Source organism: Crinia signifera, chromosome 3, assembly GCF_055691185.1.
Source record: "Crinia signifera chromosome 3, ASM5569118v1, whole genome shotgun sequence".
Taxonomy (NCBI): Eukaryota; Metazoa; Chordata; class Amphibia; order Anura; family Myobatrachidae; genus Crinia; species Crinia signifera.
The window spans coordinates 39,282,461-39,307,004 of NC_139219.1; the positions used below are offsets into that span (position 1 = coordinate 39,282,461).

Here is a 24,544-nt window from a genome sequence, read left to right on the forward strand (position 1 = left end):
ATGTCCTCGTGTTCTGTTGCTCCTCTTTCTGTGAAGAATGTCTCCCACCTGTACCTTGTTAAAGCCCTTGATATATTTGAAAGTTTCTATCATGTCCCCCCTTTCCCTTCTCTGCTCTAAAGTATACATATTAAGATCTTTTAGTCTTTCCTGGTATGTTTTGTGATGTAGGCCATGCACCATTTTAGTTGCTCTTCTTTGTACAGTCTCTAATGTATTTATATCCTTCTGGAGATATGGCCTCCAGAACTGAACACAATACTCTAGGGCCCTTATTCTGGTCTGTGCGGCCGGAGCCGCATACGTTGCTCCGGCCGCACAAACCAAACCCCGCCTACAAGACGGATCGCCACGGCCGTCCGTACGCGGACGGCTGGCGATCCGCATGAAAATGGTGGGGCGTACGCCTCCACCATGGTGGGAGCTGCCCCCTGCATTCGATGGTCGACGACCATCGAAGGCAGGGCCGCACGCTCCCCCCGCTCACGCAAGCTTAGACCACACGGACAATCGTCCGTGTGAAAGCTTGTATTTGGGCGGAGAGCTGACATCCGGCGATGTCAGCTTTCCGCCCCCATCACTGGCGTCATAGCCTCATTACCATGCATACGCCCCGCGTTTGCATGGGAACGCCCATGAAACGCGGGGCGTATACATAGGTAAATGAGGCTATCAAGCCCCTCACGCCCCTATACGCCCCCTTTGCGGCGTATAATTTTTGTGTGCGGCGAATTCGCCTGCACATGCGCAGAGTGACCTCTGCGCATGTGCAGAGTGAAAACATCGGCGGTACGGCCGCACGCGGGCCGTACCGCACAGATTAGAATAAGGGCCTAGGTGAGGTCGTACCAATGACCTATACAGTGGCATTATTACTTCTTTATTTCTACTGCTGATACCTCTCCCTATGCAACCAAGCATCTGACTTGCCTTCTTCATTGCTTTGTTACATTGCCTACCTGCTTTTAAGTCCCCTGAAATAGTGACACCTAGATCCCTCTATTCCTCAGTAGTTTCCATTATAGTGCCATTTATACTATATTGAGTCTTTGGATTTCTGAGACCCAAGTGCATGATTTTGCATTTTTTGGCATTAAACTGTAGTTGCCATTCTCTTGACCATTTCTCTAATCTGCCTAGATCCTCAATCATTTGTTTTACCCCTCCTGGTGTGTCTACCATGTTGCATACCTTTGTGTCATCTGCAAAAAGGCACATTTTACCCTCAATTCCATTTGCAATATCACCAATATTTCTTGCAAAACTACATCTGTTGCTGAATCAGGCCCAAAGAATGCTAAAGTTATTATTGGTACTTGTTTCCTAGCACGGCGCCCGTCGTAGGTGATCGCATACCTTATCTTAAGGTATGCGATGGACGCGACCAACGCGATTTTAGGGCTATTTTTAGCCTTTTCCCCGACAATTAAAAAATCGCATCCATCGCATGCCTTAAGTTAAGGCATGCGATGCGACTGATGCGATTTTACATAGGGAACAATGTTAAATGGGCCAATGGACCCGATTTTTCATTGTATACCCACCCTTATGGGTATTTTACATGACAAATGCCACCCCCATTGTTAACGCCACCCCACGATGAACGGCAACCTGAAGCGTGGCGAGCGCAGCGAGCCCGCGAGGGTCGGCGGTACGTGTCCTCTGACCTTTTCATACCCCCACTATCCACGTCGGCGTGGAGTTGATTCTTTTTATAGTGTGGCGAGCCCCGCGAAGGGACGCGTAATACCTGTGAAGTAATGTGCGTCTGCTCGCCACGCTTCGGGCTCAGTGGCTCGCTGCGCTCGCCGCACTATATAAAATCAACTCCACACCGGCGTGGATAGTGAGGGTATGAAAAGGTCGGAGGACGCGTACCGCCGCCGCTCGCCACGCTTCGGTTTTGGTATTGATCGTGGGGTGGCGTTAACAATAAGGGGGCATTTGACCCATCAGGGTTGGTAAACAATAAAAATTGAGGTCTGGGGACCATTTAACATAGGGGCCAATGTAAAATCGGGTCTCAGGGACCATTTTACATTGATTCCAATGTAAAAATCACGTTTCTGGGGGTTCCGATGGATACAATTTTTATCGCTGGCGCCGTGCTAGGAAACAAGTACCTTTTTATTATTAGAGATGCCTTTGTGTACCAATGAAACAAATGCTTTGACAAGTATGGAAACCATGTGAAAATAGAATCTGTCCCAAGTGCATAATATTGATTATACAGATATGTACGAGTTAAATAAATATAGAGATTTTGTTACCTTATATATTGAACTACCCTTGTGTGTGTGTATACATTTATATTTCTAAATATATCTAATTTATAAAATAAAAACAGTTGAAAAATAAATATTTATTTTCCTGCAGTTTCTTTTTTTTTATCTTGAAATCTTTATTTTGCTAAATATGCATACATAATTCACCAATGTAAAACATCAGTTTGACCAATACCACTAACAGTTAACAAAAGTTGAAAAAAGAGGATTTTGATCGTTCTGAGAAAAGTTTAAAGTTTTTGTCGGCCCAAAAACATATTTTATTACAATGTTATTGTATTTTTGCATGTATGAGTGAGTGTGTGTATGTGTGTGTGCGTGTCCCCCCCCCCCTCTTTCTCGCTCGCTCTCTCTCTCTGTCTGCTCCTTGTGGCTGAGCAAGGCTCATGTTCCTCTCTCTCTCTCTCTCTGTACACTGCCAGCCCCTGATGTGATGGCGAAGAAACCCCGTTGACAAGGCACTGCTTTTTCATGACGGTGAGTTTCCCTTTGAGTGTATTATAATTTTGTGATAAAAATTTCAAGGAAAAAAAATACACACAACCTCCTTCCTCCCTTCCTTCAGGGAGGGAGAGGAAAAAAAAAGAGATGGGGAAATCTATCTGCAGACAGACAAGGGAGGAAAAAAAAAAGAAAGAAAAGAGGAGCAAATAATACCCCCCAAAAAAGCAGTTGCCAAAAAAGAGAAGCCCCAGCAGCATATTAGGTGTCAGCATAGAGAGCTAGTTATTGGCTGGGGCTTTTGTTGTCACCCCCTCTTCTTTACTCCTCTTTTTTTGTGTGGCTTTTTTGGCAGATGCAGAAAAGGGAAATAATAAAATATTTATTTCTGGTTCGAGCTCTCCTTGTGCCATTGGGGGGTGGGGTGGTGGAGGTTGGAGAGGATGGTGTTGGTGGGGAGGGGGGAGATTGTTTTTTAGCTGGAGGTGGAAATAAAGTAGCTGCTACAAAGGTGATGGTGCAGCACACAGAGGAGGAAGAGGAGGATGGGGGGGTGGACAGTTTTTGTTTTTTGCGCTCTTTAAGCTGATGCAAATCGCAGCACAGGGAGGACAGAGAACTCTTCTCTCACTGACTCATTGATTGGAGCCGGTTTAAAATTAGTTTTTCTCTCAGTCTCTCTCCTTTTCTTGCTCCCACCTCCCCCCTCTCCTCCCCGCCCTGGATCAGCACAGTCAGGGACAGACAGGGAAAAAATAGAAAAGAAAAATAATCTTTAGCTCTCCCCTCCCCTCTCCCCCCTGTCTCCTGCCTTCGCTGGAAACCGCTGCAATATCGGCGGCGGCGACGACTGTGGGGCTGCTGCTCGTCCCGGCGCACAGGCTCCGGGGGTGAGGAAGGCCCCGCCGGCCGCTACCGGACACCGAGCCTGACTGTGAGGCAGCCCCCATCCGCTGCGCCACGGTTTCCCTACGAAGAGGACGCAGCAGTAGGCTCCTGCGATATTGCTGTCGCTGCGGCCTGGTGGTGGCGGAATGGCGGCCGGGGCTTCCGCCGGCTCTTGTGTTTTTTTTTTTTTTTTTTTTTAATGTCCTTTTTTTGGTGTTATAAGATGGATTTGGAAACGAATGCGGTTTACGGACTTCTACTCTGCGCTGGGCTTTTGTGTTGGGAGTGTGCGGACAGTGATGGCGGTGTTCGGGGTTCCCGCCGCGGCTTATACGGGATAATAATGTACATTTTACGGTGTTGCTGAGGGAAGAGGGAAGATGGCGCCGGCTTTTGGCAGCGAGCCAGGCTGGATGGCGCACTTCACCTCGGCCTCCATCTTCTGTGCTGCGCCCTCCTCCCTGGGCTCGCTGCACGGCTGTCTGTGTGCTGTTGCTGTGGGATTTCGCTGTGTCCTTCCGCCCTCAGCAGCTGCCCCGGCTCTATGTCCCCACTGCTTGCTGAGTAATGCCAATAAATGTGCCTATTTGGGCATTTACCTGCACTGTACCTGTATATATGTGTACAATAATATATATAAATGTTTTATATAAATCTGTTCATGGCTTCTATATTTGATTTCTGACTCCCATTAGGCTGTAATATATGTATTATATTTATGTCTATATTAATGCATGTGTAGGGCAGCTGGATGTATATGATAACTATATTTCATTTTATGCTTTTTGCAGCTGTGCTTTTAAAAACTTAAAGGGCTAGTCCCCTTGTGGACATTGTTTTTTAACTTGAGAGGGGGGGAGGGGAGAATATGGGTACTGTAATATACTTTCTCAATGAGGGGTTAGTTTTAGTACAAATGTGAGTCTAGTTCAAATCCATATGTTACAAATGCAATTGTGTGATATTAGGTGGTATTTGTACAAAGCTACTTGGTGTGAACTAATAGACTTCCCCAGATGAGGTATGGGGTGGGTGTAACATTGCCAAAATTCTAGATAATTAAAGGTTAATGCTGCTCCTCAGCTCTAAAGGGGGAATTGGAGTGTTTTGCCTGTCAGCGACCAGTAGATGGCACCCAACGGAGCAACTCCAGTGGTGCTCCGTTTGGGTGCTGGGGTTAACATTACTGTTATGATGTTTTGTCATTTTGATGGGCTAGTAACTAGCGTGATAATGAAGGTGCAGAATTTATGCACTGTTCTGCTAAGTGCACCTGGGATAGTCAGTCTTACACACTTGCTATCCCCTACTCACAAAACAGTCCCTCAAATGTGGCTAAAATTGTTCTGGTTGTAAATTGGGAGGAGGGAAGCGTTGGATGTACTGTGGAATCTGGATCATCTGGGTATGCCTGTTGTGTGTTTTCTATTGGGGGAGGGGAAGTTGTATGACATGCATTTCCTGTTAGAACATGAAGTGTAAATTTACACTCTTTGCATAAAAAGTTTTTAAATAATCTTTCAGAATATTTCTGAACACTTCTTAAAGCAGTTGTCCACCAAGCCGCTAAATGCTATGCTCATTTCAGACAAAACGTAGCTTGGATCTGGGTCACTAAGCACGAGTAGAAGACTGTGTCCCTGATTACACATGGGTGACAACCTGGGTTATTCCCAGGTTGTCACCCTTCACACTGGGCTGAGTCTTCTGACTAATAAGTACAGTGAGGTTCTTGGAGATGTCAAATGCTTTGTCAAATGCTGATGTCCACCTTAAATCAGCTCCTTAGCATGACCCAAGTCATCAAGACCCTAGTCATATCTTACAGCAGGGATGCGGAACATTTGGCCCCTCAGCATGCCCTGCTACTGTTTTGCTATTTGGACATACTAAAACTGTTGCGCAGGGTATGCTGGAATGTGTAGTTTCACAACAGCTGATGGGCCGAAGGTTTCCCATCTCTGCCTTAAGCACAGGAGCTGTGGCACTGGCCGGTTGTTTGGTGATGGGATTTGGGACTATCAACCTAGGTAGATTCTTTCAGACAGGGCCTGATTCAGAGTTGGTCAGAAAAGCCAAATCTTTCTCAAATGGGCAAAACCGTATTGCACTGCAGGTGGAGCACAGTTAATATAACCTGTGCAGAGTTATGCTGAAACTGAAATCTAAATTGCAGTGTACAAATAAAGCTGCTGGTCTTTACCCTGCCTAAAAACAAAAGTGGCCGAAATCTAAAGGTGCCAATACACAGGTCTGATTTGGGCTGTTTTCACCCAATTCTGACTGATCGGACTGACGGATCGGGTGTAAAATGGCTAAATCGGAGCTGTGTTAAAATCTGATCCGCGGTCCAGTGTGCATCGGATCGGAGATCATATGTGCTGCATCTATGAACTCTGACATGGCCCCCTTCCCTGCAGCAGGGAACGGGGATCGCATGCGATAAGTCACATGCAGATGTATCGCATGCAATCCTACCACCCGGGAATGTCCTGGGCAGCTCAAGGCAGATCGGATGCCAATATCCTGTTTCGTGAAGTTTGATCAGTGTATGGCTACTTTTATATATATATATATCTCATATTGCCAGTGATTTCATGTTCTGTGGGAGATAAATCGCCGGGAGTGCACTCCCGCTGCCAGACCTTCATGGGTGCAGGAGTGTGGTCTTCCGATTGGCTAAAAATTGTTGGTCACTGGTGCACAATGCACTGTACTCCAGTGACCAGCGATTTCTAGTCAAAATGAGGTAGAGACAGAATAGCTTGCAATTTTCAGCCAAAGTCGCTGAAGAAAACAGTACACCGAGCAATATATTGCTGAGAGATATTGCCAGTACACTGAGCAATATATTGCTGAGCGATTTGAAGTCAAAATCGCTCCGCGACCAAATTGCACCGAGAGTACACAGCTTTAGAAGAGGTCAGGGAAAGCTGCAGTGTGAGATCATGGATGTGAATTAGCCCAGAAAGGTGAAAAAAAAAAAGGGGTGGGAGAAGGAAAGATTATTTGTAGACAGGTGGTGAGGAGATGAGGGGGAGGGAGGGGGGTAGTGAGCAGTCATGGACTGGAGGAGTAAAGGGAGCCAGGAAGAGGAAGAAATCTCCATTTATTTTTTTTTTTTTTTTTTTTTAAAGCAGCAATTTTTAAATACTTCAAAATCAAACTGGATTTGCAGTGTAATGATTGTCGCTTTAAAAAAACCCTGGAGATCTCTTAGTAAATCTCTCAATTTCTGAATCTCTCATCCTAGTAAATCTCCCCCCATGTGTCTAGCTTTATTATTACAGGCTACTGGTGGTCTTGTGGGTTCCTAGGCCAGAGCTCGACAATTTTTTTTAAAGTGTAGGAGCCAGATGCCAGACAAACTATAAACCGGGACTGTGCGCGCTAAAAATTTACACTGATACACACATAGCACTGCAACACTGAGCTCCCCCAGCACATTGATACACACACAAAACAGTGCACCACGGAGTCCCCCCCCCAGCGCACTGATACACACATAACACTGCACCACCACCCCAGAACTCTCATATACAGAACTTATATATACTGCACACTGCATACCTCAGAATATGACCCTCTAGAGGAGGGACAGTGGCCGCTTTGTGCGGATGGCACAGGGATCACCAGGCATCACTCCAGTGGGTGCCCCGATGAACTGCTCCTCCACCTCCACAATGCTGGCTGCACCATTCCCCCCTCCTGTACACGGTACTGCATGTGCAGCGGCGGCACACAGAGCGCAAGATGACAACTCGACCCCTCTGGCTTCAGATCAGGTCCGCGGCGCAGCTATTTAAAATCTCAAGGCTTCAATCGGCGCTCACTGCCGGCACATGATTAGCTGCTGAACCGTGAGCTCTTCGATAAGCTCGCAGCTATGCAGCCAATCAGGTGCCGACAGCTCCGCGTGAAGCCTTCAGATTGAAATACACGTGCAGCAGACCTGATCCATCAGATACAGAGGCAGCCAGCGGGGGTGAGTTGTCACCTTACGTATCTGCTCTGTGTATTTGTGTGCCAGCGTTCCATGTGCAGGACCGTGTACAGGAGGGGGGAATGGCGTGGCTGGCGCTGTCATGGTAGAGGAGCAGTTCATCAGGGCACCCGCTGGAGTGATGCTTGGTGATCCCTGGGTCACCCGCAAAAAAGCGGCCACTGTCCCTCTATGAGTTTTGAAATAGCCGTGCCGACCGCCAGGGCTCCTGCTCTGCTACAACGGCAGCTGGATGAGTTGTCCACCACTCTGCCGGCTCCATTAACGCAAGCCACCACCCTGCCCGGGGAGATGTGCTTCCTGCGAAACCTGGTCGCCAGGAAGCAAAATCTGGTTGCCGTGGCGACCTGGTGCCCGGGTTTGTCCAGCCCTGTCCTAGGCTGTGAGTAAATGCAGATTAGCGAACAGGTCTGAATCCGGCCCAAACCTGCATAGTTTTTACATAGGTGTGGACAAAGTGGTTTTAGGGGGTTATTCAGACTTGATCACAAAGCTGCTTTTTTCTCAAATGGACATGTAATGTGCAGAGAGTTAAGGTGCATACACACGGGTGCGATTTGACCTTCCGATTTTGACTATGGAGTCAAAATTGGAAGAGAAGTTAACATAAATTGCACTGTGTGTATGCAGCTTGCAATGCCGATGATCACTTCCCGTGGTGTCGGTATTGCAAGGAAAAATAGCGTACAGGCAGCCCAATTTTTACTAAATTATATGCAGTATAGTGTGCTAGTAAAGTCAAAATGTCAAGTAAATATAGTCAAGGTCAAGCATGTATGGTTCTGCGCTTCGGGGAGTAAAGGAAATGTGTGGTTCTGCGCTTCGGGGAGTAAAGGAAAATTGCATAGTCAAGATCATACTAGGCAAAGGCCTAATTCAGGTTGGCTTGCAAAATCTCTCTCTAATGGGCAAAACAATGTGCACTGCAGGTGGGGAAGATGTAACCTGCAGAGAGAGTTAAATTTGAGTAGGGTGTGTTCATACAGAAATCTAATAGCAGTGTAAAGGCACACATATATTACAAGTCAGACCTAATTTTCCCTGAGCTCCCCGGGAGAGCTCACTAACGATATGGCACTTGATGTGCCATTTTTGACATGGGATAAATCGCATGCAATTATCCTGGATAGCTGCAGGAGAATAAAAAAAAAAAAAAAAAGTCAGGGTCTGGGTTGTGCTAAGTGCCCGGGAGGTTGTGGGTGTAGTGTCTGCAGTGTCTGTTAGTGCTGAGCGGACAGTGGCGTTAAAATTTGAAATTGTTTGGCTGAGAGCTCAGGGGCGATACCCACTGGGTGCTCAGGGCAGCCTGGATCCCACTCTGCCCTCCCCTTCACATGTGTGTGCCAGCGATGCTTTATGCACCGGGTCAAATGGGGTGTCAAACACATCCGATTTGGCCCGATCCATCGGGATCGGGTGAAATTGGCCCATATCGGATAAGTGTATAGAGAGACATGCAAAGGGTTGTGTTTTCGTTACACATCCCCTCACATGTTAAAGAGGGGAATCGCCAGCAATGGGCGGCATCTCTGGTGCTCGGTAAATTGCAATCCTTGCAGCTTACTGAGCCAGCCAGAATGACCCCCTTAGTCAGACAAAACCATGGGGCAAATGTACGTAACCTATGCAGAGTTTTTTTCTTTGCTGGGTAAATACGGTCTGTTTTAGTTTTACAATTTCTGTTTGAATACACCCCACCCAAATCTAAATCTCTCTGCACATGTTACTCTACCCCACCTGCATTTAACCTGGTTTTGCTTAGAGAAAAAAATGTGTTTCGTGATTTCGTCTGAATTACGCACATAGTCCACACTGAACAATGTTAAGAATTTGTTGTAACAAATTGTCATTACTAGTTATTAGTTTAAAATGTAAGTTAGTGTGTAGCCAGCTAAAAGGTACTTGATTTGGTTGATAGCAAGTCAGGAAGATTGTAACAGTGACACCAAGAAGCGTGGACGTGGGCTGCTACATCTCAGAGGTGTGTCCTAAAATAACTTGCATCCAAATGTACAGTGTATGAGCCCCAAAGCAAAGTTAGTAACATATAATGTACTTGTTAAATACACTGATATATGTCAGGACTTGTTCATGTATTGCATTTTACACGTGTTAGATATAAGAGGACACAAGAAACCTTATTTAAAATGCATGTAGCCTTACGAATAGTTGTGCTATATAATAAGGTGACAACTTTTCTACATTGAGAAAGAGGACACAAATACATTGAAGACAAAAAATATCATAAAAGAAACAAGGAGCAAACCTAAATACAGTAGCAGGGTGGGCAGTGGCGGAACTAGCTACTCATAGGCCCAGGTGCTTTGTAAACGTACCACCCAACTTCTAATCCATGGCAGGAGGAATATCAACATGCGCCGCCCAATATTTGGGGGCGTGGCCTACAAACCCAGTCAGTGAAAACTAAAAGCCAAACCCATTTTGTACATCTACATTTTCATTTAAAATATTTTTTACATATATCAGCACTGACATCTCCACCCACCCCCCACCTTCTCCATTCTCTGCTGCTCCCATCACCAATATGTTCACTGTGCCCTGACCTGCCTCCTCTTTTGAGACAGGGCTTGGGCTGGGTGTGCTGCTACTAGCTGGAGTCTGGACTCAGGGCCGCAGGGTGCTGCTGCGGGCGAAGCAGCTCTCACGTGGCTATTTTATTATTGCTGCGTACAGTGCTTCTGCGCATGTGCAGAAGCTAGTGTTTGAGCCCGAGAAAGGAACAGCACTGCGCAATCTGAGAGGTCTGATCACGGAAGCCGCTGCCGCCGCAGCAATTTAATTAAGGGCAATAAAGGAGGACATAAAGGGGGACACTTTTCGAGGGAGGACAGAACTTACAAAAGAAGGACTGTCCTCCTTAAAGGAGGATGGTTGGTCATCTTATATATAACCAATCCAATGATTTGGCACTTATGATTCCATTTAAATGTATAAATCTCTGATTTATTTATTTTTTATCAGAAATGGGCATAATGTGGGTAAGTTACATCAGGGAGATTTCTACACTCTTCAGGAAAACAGGGATATTACTACTATTTCAATGCAGGAGTATAGGCAACTATGATTTGGTTTGATTTTGTGAAACCCATGCAAGTGCCCTGGCACCCAGTTTAGGGAGGACTTGGTTAAAATGTTCAAATACTTCCAGCTATTTTTTATCTTTACCAACAGTAAATTTTATATATAAACTTACTGTACATAGTGCCTGATTCAGACCTGATCCCACAAATTTGCACAGTGGGCAATTAGCGATACACTCTGCATGCGTTCAATTCACAGTACGCATGCGTGAGGCCACCCTGCAATGAACTCCTGCAACTAGTTTTGTTCGCTGGCCATTCGCAAGGTGGTTGACGGAGTGGGCCTGTGGGGGTGGAAACCTACAGTTTTTTGGGAGTGGCAAGAAAAATTCTAGGCATGCCTGAGAAAACGCTGTGTCGGCTTGGCGGAGGGTTTGTGACGTCAGCTTCAGCTCCATGCCTGTTTTTCATTGCAGCGGCGAGTAAGTCTCATTCTACGCGGCGCCTGTAATGACGGCCCTATGTAAAATCATTAGATGGTGAGCCTGTTACGAAGGATTTCGGACATATTCACACGGGTGCGAACGTATGTGCACCCGTACACATTAATTCGCACAGCTAGCACATAATTTGCTTAAAGGGATTTTCTTGGAGCAAGGCGGCGACTTCGCTGCCTGCTGCGAATATGCAGCCATGCAATAATTTGCCCCCCATAGTAATCAAAAGACAAAACAATAGGCAAAAAGTTTAGTACCTTACAATTCACAGCAAGTTCTTAGTACCACTTCTCCTGCTGTAATGGCTGCATTTGCTGTTGTAAGTATCTGTATATTACATTCCTCCCCTCTTGTGCTTTCCTGTCTGCACATTCCTACTTCACTTCATGGGGGGTTTTCTACTGGCAACATTAATTTGAAGGAGGGGGAGGCTGATAGCTACATTTTAGTCATAATGGGCTATCCAATTAAAACATTTTTTAACACGTGGGATCTGGGATAAATTCCTGGACCCATTTTTTTATCGCGGAAAAACAGTTCCCCCTAGGGCTGGTTATCAGGGATTTTGCATAATCCCCGATAATTGCTGACTTCTCAGGGCTAATTGGATAGCCCCGGGGATCCATTAGCCATGGTACATTACAGAGTCTTATTTGGATCCCTCTATGTGAGATCTTATAGTCCCTCCCTATGAGATCTTATAGTTCTATTGGAAGAGAAGTCTATACAATATCAACATTTAAATTACTGAATTGTGTGCATTTTGAATTAGCAAATTCGAATTTGGTTCAATATGTCGAAACAAATTGAAGAATCTTTCAAAGCTTTAGTAAGAAAAGTTTTGAAAGAAATTTTGATTATATAAACTATATCGACAAGTGTTTTCAGTCACCTGACCATTACATCACCAGAGACCGTAATGAAATTTCATTTAAGTACAAATACTTTAATATGTAGTTGTTGCCCCTTTTGCAGCTAGAACAGTTTCTCCTTCGAAGGCTTTCCACAAGATTTTTTTGTGTTTCTGTGGAAATTTACACCCATTTATTCTGTGGAGTATTTTTGAATGCAGACACCAATGTTGGTCGAGAAGGCTTGGCTTGCAATATATGTTCTAGTTATCCAAAGATACTAGGATGTGCTGGGATTCTGTATGTTCGGATCGTGCTCTGTCTTCTTCAAGTATTTCTTACTCAACCCAAAGGAAGTTCAACCAAACATTACAGTGTTATTTGGTGACTAACCATCCTAGCACTGCTGATGTAAATATGTACATGTTGTGATTTCAGAGGAAGTAGTGGGGTAAAGCAAAAGAAAAATCAACAATCTTAGTCAAGGTAACATTTGCAGGTAGATTTAGTAAAACATTTAATATGTTAAAATGGCTTAACCTCCACCAACTGTTGTAGATTGCTGTTATATTTGAACACTTTTCACTGTAGTTAGTGGTTGTTATGACTGCACTGCGACTGCAATGATATTTAAGTACCCCATGCACCATATGGTACTACACCAGTCCACATTCACTTTGTCATTAGTGGATTTGCAGTTTGTGAAATTTAAGGTCTGAACAGAACTGTGGCAGACAGTTTATTCTGTGTGGGGTGTTGTGGTTGGGAACACATCTTGTTAAGTATGAAGGACAGGTCCAAAATACTTGTAACTATATATACCCTCAGTTAGTAGAACCGAATGGATCATTTTTCAGATTCCTTGGAATTTCTTACTCAGCCTTTGAGCGATATGGACGTGCTTAATACAAACTTAACATCATAGTATATATTTATTAGGTTTATCAGGTTCTTATATATATTAGGGGCAGTACAGATAGTGTAATGGTTAGCATTACTGCCTCACAGCACTGAGGTCATGGGTTCAATTCCCACCATGGCCCTAACTGTGCGGAGTTTGTATATTCTCCCCGTACTTGTGTGGGTTTCCTCTGGGTACTCCTGTTTCCTCCCACAATCCAAAAATATACTGGTAGGCTAAATAGCTCCCAACAAATTAACCCTAGAATGCCTGTGTGCACGTGTACAAGTGTAGGGAACATAGATTGTAAGCTCCACTGGGGCAGGGACTGATGAGAATGTTCAACTATACTCTGTAAAGCGCTGCGGAATATGTGTGCGCTATATAAGTAAATGTTAATAATAAAATAAATATAGCGCAGCAAATTCCGTTGCGCTTTACAAATTGAAATAGTGATAAAACAAACTGGGTAGTTACAGACAGTTAGAGGTAGGAAGGCCCTGCTCGCAAGCTTGCAATCTATTGGGAAATAGGCATTAATACACAAGGATAGTTGTTCTCATACTCATCCACCAGATTGCAAAGGCTCTTGAGCTGTATGAGACAGTGACCCAGCAATGTTGGCCAGGGGTCAGGAGGATATGTGTGTACTGTACAGTGGGGATTTAATTGGGTCTGAAAAAAATATTGCTTAAAGAGGTGAGTTTTCAGGGAACCCGTAAAGGTTTAGAGACTAGAGGCGACTCTTAAGGGGCCAACTTGTCCTAAGGACATGTCAGACCTGATTTCCCTAGCAGCCCTCCAGGAGGGCTCACATGCGATTTTGCACTTGATGTGCCATTTTTTCACAGTTGATAAATCAGATGCGATTTATCGCATGTACAGTAACTCCCGGAGGGATGCAGGCTATGGGACCCGGATGGAGGGGCCCAGGAGCCGGGAATCAGGCTGCAGGAAAATACAAAGAAACCCATACAAATGAATGGGCAGCCACTGGCTGAGAGAGCTCTCTCAGCCAATCAGTGGTCGCCTGTTCATTTGTGTCTTTTTTTTTATTTTTATTTGCCTGGCTCTTGGCGTCCCCCATTCCAGCACCCCCCGCCTAGCTCTCGGCGTCCGATGCAATACATTGCGGGTGCTGAAAATTTGCCACTGACGGCTGCAAATAAGATTTATCTGCTATTAATGTGCAGCATGTATGATCTCCGATCCGATGCGCACGGGACCGCGCATCGGATCGGATGTCATACACATGCAATTTCGGCCGATTTCATCTGATTTCTTGGCTCGATCTGCCGGAATTGGGTGAAATCGGGCCCAAATTGCATAGTGTATTTATTGTGCGTGAGAGACCATTCCACAGAGTGGGTCCAGCCAGAAGAAAGTCCTGCAATCGTGAATGAGAGCGTATAATGTGCGTGGATGAGAGACCTAGATATTATGAAGAGCGAAGAAGTTGGATTGGGAGTTCTTTTGTTTGCTTGTTTTCTGTAGTAGAAATGGGGTATAAATGTTCTATATTATACCCCTTTATTATACCCCCTTAACAAAGCCGGGTTGGACCCAGGATCACGACCCAGCTCCGACGCATTCAGATTAAACCCCGGTAGCCCATTATTTAAAGGGCGACCTGGGTTTGATCATTTTTATAACCTGGGTAGAAATGCTAGGTTGGTCGACCTAGGATATTCGGTGTGGTGCGTTCACACCGCACCTCTACACATGTCAAAATGTCACTAACCCTGGGTTATCTGTGTGATGTGAAAGGGGTATTAGGTTACAAATGAAATACAAGGACATTGTTAAAATGGGATGCAGATAACATCTCAGCAGATGGGATGCTGGCAGTCAGAATGTGGACATGCGGCTGTAAGACTGATGACAGAATCCCAACATCGATGAGGATGCAAACACCAGAATCCTGACTGCTGGCATCACCATCATAAATATGTGGGGCGAGTAAGATTTTTTTAGGGCAGGGTGCTGACCACCAGGCAGGGCACTTTTTTCAATTGGGAGGGCACATGTTATATAAGAAATTTACATTAGAAGAAAAAAAATAATAATAATAAATATAAATTGCACACTGCGCTAGGATTGCGCCCATTTAATATTGTCATACTCTGCTATGCCTATTACATATTCTGTTGTAATGACAGTTACACATTATGGCACACACTGTAATGCCTCTTACACATTCTTCCACACACCATAATGCCCATTACACATGATGGCATACACCGTAATACCCAGGCCATTACACATGATGACACACACCGAAAGTTCTCAGTGGTATGTTCGCACGGTGGGGGGCAGCATAAGGGCTCACAGTGCCGCACACAAAAAGGGCAGGGTGCATTTTGAGGTTTTGCAGCACCCTGCAAAAGAAGCTTAGAGGGAACTCTATGTAAGTATGCTTATTGAACCCTGCATCAGGATGCCAGCGTTGGTATTCTGACCACCGGCATCCCAACGACCTGTCATCCGTATGTATTCTATTAAAATTATACACTAAGTGGGTTATTTTGGTTCACTCGCAAAGGTAAATTCCTTCTCAAATGGACAAATCCGTGTGCACTGCAGGTGGGGCAGATGTAACTTGTGCAGAGAGAATTTGCTTTGGATGGGGTTTTACTTCAAAGTGAAATCTATATTGCAGTGTAAAAATAAAGCAGTCAGTATTTTCCCTGCACAGAAACAAAATAACTCACCCAAATAGAATTCTCTCTGCACATGTTACATCTGCCCCCCTGCAGTGTACATGGTTTTGTCCATTTGAGAAGGAAATTGCCTTTGCGAGTGAACCAGAATAAGGGCCTAAATCCAAATACTACTACCAAACTATAAGGTTGTCAGATGTACTGTAAGGGTCCAATTTTTTGGCACATTGTGAGGGTGAGTGATAACCTGTATCACCTCCCTGAAGCCCTGCAGCCATGATGGGCATAGCTGGCTGTCGGGTATAATCATCTCCAGACATAAGAGGCGACTTCAGAGCTGTAACATTTCCAACCAAAAAACCCAGTAGCAGCAGTCGGGATAAAGGAGGGCCTAGTTCATTAGGGGCTAATTCAGTAGCAGAAGTGCTAAAATCGCGGTCAGGCAATTTTCGGCCTTCTGCACATGCGCTACAACGTGCCTACTCAAAGCTTCCAGGAAGGATGCAATCACACTGAGTAACAGCAGTGGGCATCAACACATTGTTTAGGATGTGTGGTCCTTGTGTAATAACCAGGAAAAAGATTGTCAGTTCTTTTCTTTTCAGGTAAGTATTATTGAAAGGCTTTATTATACTGCAACTGGATAGGCCTCATTCCGAGTTGGTAATAATGGTTAGACCACAATAAGCAATCACATACTGTACATCTCAAAATAATAATACAAGCAAATTACTAAAATACATTTCAGTAACACCAATATCATTACAAAAATAAACAAAGTTCACGCTTATTTTCTAAATGTGTTTGCAATATAAATATACTGCTCCTTTAATGCAATAGCTTAAATTATGAGTCCTTGTTGTGATAACTCTTTACTAATCTACAGTATTGAGATGCAAGAGCTGTTGTTGCTGCTGACTGTTCTGCTTTTTTCCTAAAAGGGTCACTTTTGGGTGGCAAAGGACTAATGGTTTAAGTTTGCAGAACTAAGATACTCAGATCCTCCTGTCTTGTATATTTGTAATCCAGGGGAATTTTAGGTTACAACCTTAGAGGTTAATGGTCATCAAGCAATGTATCCTTCCTTACTTGTATAATAATTAAATACTTTTCATACTGTGTGTGAAGTCTGTTAAACTCTATTTGAAGCAGTTCATGTTAACTTAGGTTTAAACTAAAGATACTATGTAGCTTTATATAAGAATCCACAATTGGAGTTTTGTGCACATGAAACTTGTACAAGTAATATTTATGACAGGGTCACTGCTGGCTCTCACGATATAGTAGTCTGATTGTACACAGGGCTAAGGATCCTTTACTGAAATAGTATGAGAGCATTAACAGGTTCACAAAAATCAGTCTCTCTCTCTCTAAGGTGTTTAAATCTGTCTCCTTTTATATTTGCTGAGGCTCATATAACTATTTTAATGCCCTCTTTTTTGACAATTGTAGAGAACAATGCTCTGATAATCTGACTTTTATGCCAGTATTTGTAGACTCTTACTGAGATCTGTAGGGAGTTCAGGGATTCCCTGCCAGTCCTTCCAGCAGTCCATTACCTCTAGGCTGCATCTCCATTGCCGCCCTCTGCCAGCCTCCTTACAGTTAGGCTGCATCGCTGTTGCCGGGTCTCCCTGGAAGGCTGCTACATCACCTACAGTTAGGCCTCACCTCCTGTCAGCGGAATGGGATCATTCGTCAGACTGCATTTAGGTCTACAGTCATTAGGTCGACCCCACTAGGTCGACTGGCAGGAAGGTCGACCTGACTTAAGGTCGACATGGGCCAAGGTCGACATGACTTAAGGTCGAATTTGCATAAAGGTCGACATGAGGAAGGTCGACTGGTCATAAGGTCGACATGGGTTTTTCACTGTTTTTGATCCGAATGTCGACACAGTCGACATGGACACAGTTGGCAATGAGAATCGGACCCTCGCATCGCTCGCTTCGCTCGCAATGCTTCGGGCACGGTGCCTCGCTGCGCTCGGCACACTATTTTATTCTCCCACCACGCCCTAGTGGATGGTAGGGCATGAAATACCGCCTGTCGGCACATGTCGGCTCAAAAAACAGTGAAATACCCATGTCGACCTTATGACCAGTCGACCTTCCTCATGTCGACCTTTATGCAAATTCGACCTTAAGTCATGTCGACCTTGGCCCATGTCGACCTTCCTGCCAGTCGACCTAGTGGGGTCGACCTAATGACTGTAGACCTAAGTTCATTCTAATAGATGACCGCATCCCCTGTCAGCTCTGTCTGGCAGTCTCTCCACAGACCGCCCTTCAAACCTTGTATGTCTGTAGGTGTCTGCTTCCTCACCCACCTCTCCTTCACAATCTCTACAGGGAGGCTGTCTCTCACCATCTGGCCCGAGGTAACACACTGGGTTTTTTTCATAACAGTCCAGTGTAGCTCAGTCTCCTCAAAATGGCTACCTTCAACCCTCTCTTCCCAGCCCAACTGTCAGTGCAGGGCTTTTATTTATAGACTGCAGTCACATGACCCACTGTCTGCACATGCTGTTGTAACTGTTAGCTGCCCCTCACAGTTCAGTATTAAAGTCTCATAACATTTTACAAACATTAGGGTGCCATTTATTTTCAGGGTATCACACTTGCCCTGTGCTGGGTTCCCCCCAGCATGCAATAGCATAGTCGCAGATTTGCTACGTTGCAAAACTGTGACTGCTACTGAATTAGCCCCTATGTTCACAAATGTCCCAGTGGCAAGATCCATTGGCAGGCTGAGCTAAAGCTATGTCTACATGCTGTCCTAAATACCAAACAAGAATGTGCAGACCGTAGTTACAGCAGATTTAACACCTGCCACTGTCCGGCTACACCATGCTTTATTTTAGCTGCTTCACTTTTGTATTAAACAGTGGTGGCCCTCAGCATTGGACTGCAGCCCCGTCCACAACTCAAATAGGGGAGTCACACCAACTGCCACCACAGACGCTGCAAAACATATAGAAGGTGATGGTTATTAATCACTGAGGCTATAGCGAGACACACCGCTATAGTGATGCCCCTACTATACACACACGCATCGGTCAGAAAATTGCTTCACATCACTATGTGTGTAGGCCTCTTTAATGTAATGAAGCAGTGATAAGGGTGGAGACATGTGACACTGAGTGCTGCCCATGACAACCAATCAGCTGCTCTGATTTTATAGTATTTTAAATTGTTACATCAATGCTGATTGGTTGCTCATTGGGAACTTCTCCACTGGCTCACTTCTTTATTTACCCAGTGTGTCTTATGTAAGAGAACTGCATCTGAGACATATCATCTTCAGGTAAGAGGCAGTGTACAAAAATGGTGCCTTGTTTTCTTCAGATATTAGTCTTAGAACCCTTTGTAGACAGGCTTCAAGGCAGCAGAATGAGTTCCAGTCAACATGTCAACTACTAAAATGTTGACATTCTGAAAATGTCAACATTATGAATGTCAACATGTAGATTGTCAGAGGTTCCCATGGAGACATCAGTTTGGACAAATACGCGCATAAGCAGACTGGGGGGGCCATTGGAACAGGCTGAATTTGGCCCTGTCCGATCACTAGTGAATCATCCCCCATAGTTTTTTCCTGGTGTTTTCTCTTTCCTCTGAAAGACCAAAATGGTATCCCAGAATATATGAGAGTAGTGTGTACTGTAATAATAGTCTGATAACCAGTAAATATATTAACACACCCATTGGGTGCTAAGGTAGTCATTCTCTGTACTTCTGTAATTGTTCTACCCCATACCGCTATAGTAGGAAACACAATAGGGTTCTACTATGGTGCAGATCAGTTTGGAATCAATACTGTATATTAAATTTTACAGATGATATATATCATGTACTCACAATCAATTGGCTGTGGACATTCCTTTATTATCCCAATGTGCAACAGTATTTAGAATGATCTGAAAATATTGTTCACATCGATGAATGTCTGATAATTTAACACCAAAAGGTTTGTAGAATATTAGAAAATATTAATGTACAGTTTTTTTAGCCAAGCATAAATAAACCATATGCATGAAAGGCAAGATATGTCTATCTGGTATCAGACAATGCTAAATATTGTTATATATAGAATGCATTCATTTATTTATTCATTAAAAAGCAATTTTCAATGTAACATTTAGTGAATGTAACATATAACATGAAAGGACCGATAAATCCAATTAAAAAGTGAAAATGTTGATCAAATAGTATTCATTTCTATGGGGGCATTTCTGTTGTCCTCTGGTGAACTTTTATATAAATGGGCATCTATCAGAGCTATTCAATTGTTTCTCTGATCAGATATTCTCTAGTAGTTTGCACACTTGACAGCTCCAGGTTTAGTCATGCAATGTGGTCAAAACCATCTAAAGATCTTTGTTAGACATCTAGGGTGAGATTTAATAGGATGAGAGAATCAGAAAGTGAGAGATTTGGTAAGAAATCTCCAGTTTTTTTAAAGCGGCAATCATTTACACTGCAAAAACAGTTTGATTTTGAAGTGTAAATGATTGCCGCTTTAAAAAAACTGGAGATTTCTTACCAAATCTCTCACTTTCTGAATCTCTCATCCTATTAAATCTCACCCCTAAAGTCCTAATTTGGGCATCCAAACCTATGGACGATTTTACACATTTTTTCTTGCATGTCCAGAGGTTGCGAGCAAAATTGTGACTGCCGCAGCTGATGCTGGTTTGACTGATGAAATATTGAATAGCTCCGAATAGGCGCTCATCATAGGCGTGCACAATTGGAGGGGCATGTCTATCGTTACTTACTGGGCATGTCTATCTCCGCCTACTGGGTGTTTGTGGGGGTCCCAACTGGTGGATTTACCGGCCACCGGCTCAGGACCCTACTCCCCCCTTCCCGAAGCACCAGCTTAGGCAGGACCCTCCTCCACCAGGTGGGACAACGGGGGGACAAGTTCCCGGGTGGGGGGTGGGGGGGGAATGCCAGTGTAAAAGTGGCTGCGGCTCAGGCTGGCTCCTGCTCGGCGTGGCTTATTGGCTGGCTGCCTGTCACTATCTGTGTGACTAAGGTGAGGAGGTGCTGACAGGCCCGGAGCTGTGGTGTGCTGGCTCCAAAAGGCGGGAAGGCTGGAGTGCGAGCGGGAGGGCGGGCACGAGGACAGGGGTGTGCGCTGTGCCTTATACATGCCCTATATGTATACACTGATATCAATGTAACCAGCACCGCAGCACCCAGTCTGTACACTGAACCCAGCCACCGCGGTGATGATCTGTATAGTTGGCATGCGGGCTGGAGGCCGGAGGCAGGAAAGTAATGAAGTCCAGATCCGGGTGCTGCGCTGCTGCTGCGGGCCGTGAATCAACATTTTTGCCTGCAGTCATGTGGGGGTGCCGGCAGTCATTAGGAGGTGCCAGTGCCCCCCCCCATGCGCTTATTAATATAAGCACCAAGCAGCAGGCGTGAGCCACAAGTGAATCTCCCCCAAACATATTGTTCTTCCAAAAAAGGGATGACTGTAAAACTTATTTTAATGACAAGAGCAATGATCTCAGACCATGGAAGAATAATATAATTAAGGTCAGGGTTTTAGAATTATAGAAATGCCTTGTATAAACAGAAGGTGATGGCTTGACCTAGCAAGTAGAAGGAGGCAGGGTGTGGGAGCTCCAGGAAAATGCTGTTAATTATCCTGCCTACGGACATTTGGACGCCCCAGTTCTACTCACCTCTGTCCCCGATACTCTCCTGCTGCCGACGAGCTCATCCTTACTCCTGTGAGGCGTCTGGTGTGGCCGCAGCAGGACCTCTGGCCTGATACCGCTGGCTCTCTAGATCGTGCACACTTGGGTGTCATCTTGGAGGCTCCATCCCGTGGTGAACTCCTCCTGCCGCGGCTGCTGTGCCTGCAGAACATTCGCTGTTGCACCTGTGAACAGGTCTCCTGGGTGGGAAGGTGCCTGACTGATCGGGCTTGGTGTGCGCTAACTCCCTGCCAGTTGTGCAATAGTGTCCGGGCGCCATCTTGGAAGCTCCGGCTCATCCTGCGGAGCACTCCTCCAGTGACTGCCCTGCTATTATCTCCAACTACCATTTTCTACCCTGCATATTCAAGACCTGCAACTTAGAAACATAGAATTTGACGGCAGATAAGAACCACTTGGCCCATCTAGTCTGCCCCTTTTTTAAACATGTTACCTCAAACCATATTTGATCCTTATTTTTTTGTAAGGATATCAATATGCCTATCCCAAGCATGTTTAAATTGTACTACTGTATTTGCGTCTACCACCTCTGATGGTAGGCTATTCCACTTATCTACAACTCTTTCTGTGAAGTAATTCTTCCTCACATTTCCCCTGAATCTTCCTCCCTCTAGTTTCAGTGCATGTCCTCGTGTTCTGTTGCTCCTCTTCCTGTGAAGAATGTCTCCCACCTGTACCTTGTTAAAACCCTTGATATATTTGAAAGTTTCTATCATGTCCCCCCTTTCCGTTCTCTGCTCTAGAGTATACAGATGGGGCCGGGCTCATCTTTGCAGGGGATGGCGATGGCGACGCCATCGCCATTCCCTGCTCCTGCGCCATCTGTGTGTCGGAAGGGGACGCGCGCGCACGAGGTGCGCGCGCGTCCCCTTCCGACGGTGCTGCCGTCCCCTTCCGACGGTCGCCCGGTGCCCACACCGGGCGCCCGCACCCCCCCACAGCCTCCTCGGGTCCCCCCTCGAGCGGGAGGCGGACAGTATTGCGTCCGCCTCGCCGGCCGGCCGCCCGGATACTGAGACGCGCGTGCGTGGGGGACGCACGCGCGTCTCAGTCAGATGGCGCGCCGTGTTGCTGGCGGATCGCCAGCAGCATGCTGCTGGCGATTCGCCAGCAAGCATAAGGCCGGCGCCGTCTGTACATATTAATATCTTTTAGTCTTTCCTGGTACGTTTTGTGATGTAGGCCATGCACCATTTTAGTTGCCCTTCTTTGTACAGTCTCTAATGTATTTATATCCTTCTGGAGATATGGCCTCCAGAACTGAACACATTACTCTAGGTGAGGTCGTAACAATGACCTATAGAGTGGCATTATTACTTCTTTCTTTCTACTGCTGATACCTCTCCCTATGCAACCAAGCATCTGACTTGCCTTCTTCATTGCTTTGTTACATTGCCTACCTGCTTTTAATTCCCCTGAAATAGTGACACCTAGATCCCTCTCTTCCTCAGTAGTTTCCATTTTAGTGCCAGTTATACTATATTTAGTCTTTGGATTTCTGAGACCCAAGTGCATGATTTTGCATTTTTTGGCATTAAACTGTAGGGTACTCTTTACCTAGCACAGCGCCCACGATCTTGATCGTGGGCATCGTGAGGTAAAAAATCGCGTCGGTCGCGTCGTATGCGGGCTAAAGATGCCCGGACGCGACCGACGCGATGTCCACGATTTCCCATTGAAAACCATGTTAAACATGGACATCGCGTCGGTCGCGGCCGGCCATAAATGTGCACACGATGGCCGCGACGCGATGCCCACGATTTGCCATAGGAATCAATGTTAAAAGGCCCGATGGACACGATTTTCATGTTAAATGGCTGAATGGACCCGATTTTACCATAGGAAACAATGTTAAATGGGCCTTAGAGCCCAAATACTTACCCTGAACTCTGAAATGGCCCCCCCAATTGTTTACGCCACCCCACGATCAACGTCAACCCGAAGCGCGGCGAGCGCAGCGGCGGTACGCGTCCTCCGACCTTTTCATACCCCCACTATCCACGTCGGCGTGGAGTTGGGAATAGAATAGTGTGGCGAGTGCAGCGAGCCACCGAGCCCGAAGCGTGGCGAGCGCACGCGGATACCTTCACAGGTAAACGCGTCCCTTCGCGGGCTTCACAGGTGTCCGCGTCGCCATGGACACCTGTGAAGCCCGCGAGGGGACGCGTATAGCTGTGAAGGTATCCGCGTCCCCGCGCGGGGTCTCGCTGCGCTCGCCACGCTTCGAGCTCGGTGGCTCGCTGCGCTCCCCACACTATTCTATTCTCAACTCCACGCCGACGTGGATAGTGGGGGTATGAAAAGGTCGGAGGACGCGTACCGCTGCGCTCGCCACGCTTCGGGTTCACGTTGATCGTGGGGTGGCGGTAACAATTGGGGGGGCCATTTCCCAGTCAAGGTTGCCTATTTGGCCTCTGTGGCCCATTTAACATTGTTTCCTATGGCCACATCGGGTCCATTGAGGCATTTAACAGTAAAATCGCGTCGGTCGGGCCATTTAACATTGATTGCTATGGGAAATCGGGTGCATCGCGTCGCGGGCATCGCGGGTACATTTATGGCCGGCCGCGACGCGACCGACGCGATTTCCATGTTTAACATGGGTTTCAATGGGAAATCGCGGGCATCGCGTCGGTCGCGTCGCGGCCAGACATAAATGTACCCGCGATGCCCGCGATGGGCGCCGTGATAGGTAAAGAGTACCAACTGTAGTTGCCATGCTCTTGACCATTCCTCTAATCTACCTAGATCATCAATCATTTGTTTTATCCCTCCTGGTGTGTCTACCCTGTTGCATACCTTTGTGTCATCTGCAAAAAGGCACATTTTACCCTCAATTCCATTTGCAATATCTCCAATAAAGATATTAAAAAGCACCGGTCCAAGTACAGATCCCTGGGGTACTCCACTTGTACCCTTTCCCTCCTTTGACTGTACTCCGTTTACTACAACTCTCTGTTTTCTGTCCTGCAACCACGCTTAATATAAGCACCAAGCAGCAACTTCATATTTGTCTGTTACCCTACTCTGCTTGGTGGTGTGCTAGCAACCGTCACCCCTGAAGTTGTTGCTTGGTCCTGTTATTGGGTTGGACATCTCCTGTGTATTATCCACATATATCATGCCTCACAACGTATACCACCTCCTTGAAGCTATCCATGCCTCTACTCAAAGGCTGCTTAATATGTTTGGAGAACCTACAGTGGATACCTCTCCCTCCTCTTACACCTCTATAGTGTT

At 45.7% G+C, this 24,544-nt stretch overlaps 1 protein-coding gene across 2 annotated transcripts in view; it reads left to right on the forward strand.

The window, feature by feature from the left end:
* Nucleotides 1-2,640: 2,640 nt before the first annotated feature.
* The window catches only part of BICRAL (BICRA like chromatin remodeling complex associated protein), a 60,524-nt gene continuing 38,620 nt past the window's right edge, over nt 2,641-24,544 (forward strand). The window contains exon 1 of one of the 2 annotated variants that reach the window (XM_083175681.1): nt 2,641-2,762. The gene's annotated coding sequence lies outside the window, so the exon portion shown is untranslated. The remainder of the gene's footprint in view (nt 2,763-24,544) is intronic. The other variant, XM_083175682.1, reaches the window with a different exon arrangement.